Source organism: Nannospalax galili, unplaced genomic scaffold (genome assembly GCF_000622305.1).
Source record: "Nannospalax galili isolate Female #2095 unplaced genomic scaffold, S.galili_v1.0 scaffold489, whole genome shotgun sequence".
In the NCBI taxonomy this organism is placed as follows: Eukaryota; Metazoa; Chordata; class Mammalia; order Rodentia; family Spalacidae; genus Nannospalax; species Nannospalax galili.
Window position 1 is genome coordinate 1,214,125 of NW_008360302.1, and position 4,746 is coordinate 1,218,870.

The 4,746-nt window shown below is 41.1% G+C and overlaps 1 pseudogene; it reads right to left on the bottom strand.

Moving 5' to 3' along the window:
- Window positions 1-3,602: 3,602 nt before the first annotated feature.
- LOC103726637 overlaps window positions 3,603-4,746 on the bottom strand; it is a 13,897-nt pseudogene continuing 12,753 nt past the window's right edge.

Below are 4,746 nucleotides of genomic sequence, written 5' to 3' on the forward strand. Positions count from 1 at the left end.
ATAAACTGAGATAGACATAACACACTAGATATTGGCCTGAACCTAGGAAATCACATAAGCCAACATCATATTTTTCACCTGGGAGATAAGAAAGCTTAGATAACTCTTTGATAGGTTGGGCTTATTATATATGGGTTCAAAAGATCCAAATGAATCAGATTTTGATATATACTCATTAAGAATTTAATCATGCAACAGCTAAAAAGGAGGTAAATGCATTACTAACTTGAAGAAATCGTCAAAGCATCTTGGTAAGAATAAAGGAGAGTTGTAGAATGAAGAATATAGTAAACATCTGCCATTTTTTTCTACTCAGCAATATAACAGGAATCTCCTATTTGAGTATTTTTCCTCCACAGGTAGAGTTAGGAGGCAAGTCTACCTCCTGGGACTTTCAATCTCAAGGGAGCAGTGTAAAGGAGAGGGACAGTCAGTCACCATTTAGTCTGGTTTCCCATCTGAACTGTTGTCACAACGTGCTATCTAACCTCCCATCCAGTTTCACCCCCTCCTCCTTCAAATATTCCTTCACATTAGCCAGAGTGACTTATCAAGAAGCCACATCTGCTGCTGCCTTGAAGAGAGCCCTACACGGACTCAGCCAAGCTCCTTGGTGCTTTCACTGCCTTCTGTCTCTGCCCAGCTCTCCAGCCCTATCAGAGTTTATCCCTGCCCACCACATTTACATCTGCCTCCTCCCTTGAGTCCTCTCCGTTTGCAATGCCCATCTGTCCTGCCCTCACCTCTCCAGGGTCTCTTTGCCTAGGTCCTCATACTGTCTGAGTCTCAGCTCACTAGTGTGTCTTCTCTAACAGGAAAGCTTCCAAAGCACAAGGCTTAGGCTGCTTTAGAAGCATCTCTTTCCCACTAGTCATTCCGTATTCTTCTCGTTCAGCATTAACCACAGTTAAGTTGTGTGCAGTATACATGCTTATGTCCTCAGTGAGCAGCCTAAGGACAAAAAACATGCCTTAGAGCTGAGGAGATGGCTTGGTCAGTAAAGCACTTGCCACACAGAAAGCCAAGTATGGCACTGTGCATCTGTGATGCAGAGCTAGGGAGGCAGAAACAGAAGGACTTCTGGGGCTTGCTGACCAAGCAGTCTGGCTGAATCAGTGAGCTTTAGATTTGGTGCCATTCAGTCACTGATGTGCTGTAGACTACTACAGAGTTCTGAGGAAAGAAAACTTCCATAAGCTGTCTGTCATCATGAAGTTCAAATTCTTAAAAAAAAAAAAAAAAAAGAGAGAGCTAAGGAAAAGGTTAAGGATATTAGTGTGGTACCTGTGTCCTAATGACTTTAGGGTATACATAAAGAGGTTGAGGTTCATTAACTGATAATAATTTTCAGAAAAATTAAAATGAAAAATAAAATGTTTAAAGACCTATAAAATGGTATATAATCTGCCCATGCCTAATCCACTAACTAAAATTCATGTCACTTCTACCTACACTCGGGATACTCAGCCACAACTGCCTTTTATTTCCCCTTTCCTGGGAATGATGGTGCATGTTTATGTCATGGGGTCTCCACATACTAATCCTATAACCTTCCATCCTTCCTCTAAGTAGTATCTGCTCAGCCTTCAGGATTGGTCCTAAACACTCCCTCACCCAGGTGACTGCCCTTCTTTCCCAAATATGATCTTGAGTTGTCCTTCAGGTAAGTTCTATAATTTATAATTATTTATGTATCCATGAGAATATTTACCTAAAAAGTAATATAATAACAGGAGTCCCAGTGTCTCACCTATTTGTTACAAAGTAATAGGCATTCACAATATAGCTGCTGAATGAACGACTGGATGAACGGTAGAGATGGGAAGCTACCGGAAGTTTTTGTACAGGAGTCTGACCATGTGAAGGTGTTATTTAAGAAGCTGAGTCACATCAGTGAGCATCATAAATTGTAATGATAGCACACTAGAAATTAATGATCTGATTAGTTTGAACTGGGAACACTTGCATAGCATAAAGAAGAAAATCTGAACACCTTTTAGAAAAAGAATATTAATTGACTGTGGAAGCCTGGAAAAGAGAATATTTGAATAACATCAAGAACCAACTCTTCCTTAAGAAATGATTCTGTGTGCTTTCTGTGTGCCAGACACTAGGCTAGCTGCTAACACTACAGAACCGGGAATACTTTTCCAGCCGTGTAATGTTACCTGGCCTTGAAAAGAAAAAAAAGAATTGCTGCTAAATGAGACAACATAAATCAAGCCTCACCCATGAAGCCACAACTTGTATAATTCCACTCATTTGAAATATCCCCAAGAGATACATGCTTAATGACAGAAAGCATAGTAATGATTATCAGAGACTAAGAGAAAAAGAGAACGGGTGGCAACATTTAATGGGCATGAAGTTTCTTTTGAAGAGATGGAAGCATTCCACAATTGGTGATGATGGTTGCATCAATCCGAATGTATTAAATACCACTGAATTACATGTGTTAAACAGAAGACTTGTATAATTACATGTCAACAAAGATTCTCTTGAAGAAGATGTGGAGAGCAGACATTAACTTTACCATCAGAAAATTAGGGAAAAGATATTACACAAATGCAAAATCAAAGCAAAATACAGCATTTTAGAAAAGGAACTGTTGAGCTACTTTAAAAAAAAATAAATTTCAAAAACAATCTAGACTTCCATCAACAGATAAATATTTAATGAAACTGTGTGTGTGTGTGTGTTTGTGTGTAACAGAATCTTATTCAGCCATAAAGAAAAATAAAATTTTCAAGAAAACACATGGAATTGACCTTCTTTAAGGGAGTGATACTAGAGAGGCTGACCAGGCTCCAGTGGATAGGCTCACATTGAGGAACATCTGGGGACACAAACGTGACTCAATAGGCCTTAACATATTTGAAAGAATGCATGAAATCCTGTGAGGGGATTCAGATAGGGCACAGAGCCTAACCATGATTAAGATGTATTATATGAAATGCCTAAAAATTTAATTAAAAATATATATTGTAAAAAAAAAAAAAAGAAACTGGAAGGAACTGAAAAACCTATTGAGATAGCCCAGGATCAGAAAGACAAAAACTTATGCTGTCCTCTACATGTGGAGCCTAGCTTTACTTGTTGAATATGTGTCTATGTATTTCTAGTTGAGCACAAATGTACGTAGAGGGGATGAAACTAAAAATGGAGCCCATGAAAAGGGAAAAAAATGCTTTAAGGGAGGAGGGTAGAAAAGACAGCAGAACACGTGAGATATTATTAAAGTGGAAAGGAGAATGCTGGTGGTGGAAAGGGACAGTATGGACGGGGGCAAAAAAGTAGGGGGAGGAACAGGGGAGAGTGGGGGTCAACCAAAATCAAGTATCTATGCAGATACCACACGGAAAAGTTGTGTGTGTGTGTGTGTGTGTGTGTGTGTGTCTACAATCCATTTATTATCCACTAGTATTTCTCAGACTGCTTCAAACTAGCAAATGAGCTTAGACATTCTGTGGGACTGTACTTAAATGTGACAGATTTTACAGAGAACCAGTATTCTATATAACAGATATGTTCAGGACAAAAAAAGTACTATAAAATGTATAAAAGTAGGTTAAAAACACATACAATCTGTTGTAGTTGAAATTTCAGAGCTGTTTCTTTTTCCTCTCTTTCCCTTTCACCTCAAAAGTAAGAAACACTTTTGAAGCCGCATGTATTGTTGTGCTTTTGATTTTTTTGTTGTACAGTTAATGAGAGTCTGGCCAACTGCTGATCATCCATTTGGCCTTCCCCATTTTTTTTTTTTTTTTTTTTTTTTTTTTTTTTTTTAGTAAAGGCTTTCCTAGGGTTTGCCCAACAAAATCACAGACTTCTTGAGCTTTCTCAACAGCAACGAACAGGCTTGCGGCCAAAGTTTCTCAACAGAACACGGAGTATGACAAAACTCAGCTGGGCTGATGACAATGGAACTGTCTAACTTTTCAACCAGAAAATTACAAGTATTTTGCATTTTCCCAAATTCAGTAAATGTAATGCAGACCTCAGCTTCCATGTGATAAGCATTTTCCACTCTTCTAAAATCCTTGCTCATGACCTCCCTCTGCTTCCCTGGGCCTGCACCATCTACCACAGGCCTCTCTCCTACCCCCAGTCCTCTCTCCAGGGTAAGTCCATAGGTTTCTCTGCGCCTTGACTCCCCCAGCCTCATTCACCCTCCCATCTCCCCTACCATTCTCTCCCCCGAGTGTGGGCCCTGACCCATTCCTTGTCTTGGGGCCCCAGACACCTGGGGAACCAATACTGCTTCCTGATCTTTTTCATCCAGACCAACTAGTGCCTTCTCTGGGCCACAGGACCATTGCTTCTGGGCCTGGCCTTGCCCTCACCTCCCTCTGCTTCCCTGGGCCTGCACCACCTGCCAGCCTCTTTCTGGGACGTGGGGGCTGGCATTTCCTCTTCCTGATCCTTTGCATCCAGACCAACCCAGCTCCTCAGTGCAGTCCCCAGGAGTCCTTGGGGCCTCTTCCCACCCCATATGCCTTACCATCTCTGGGTGGCAAGGCCACCAGCTGCCCTAGACCAGCATCTTTTCTGGGCCAGGCTCCCAGGCCAGTCCAACCCCCAAATTCCTGAGGCCAAAATAGTTCTTGGAGGGATCCAGACCTTAGAAGAAAGCCTGAAATCATTTGATCCTCATCTGAATTGGGCCTCTGTGGGAACTCCTGAAGACAAAATCGATCAAGCCACTCCAATATAAAATCAAAAGACAGAACCGTAAGCTTAGACGAA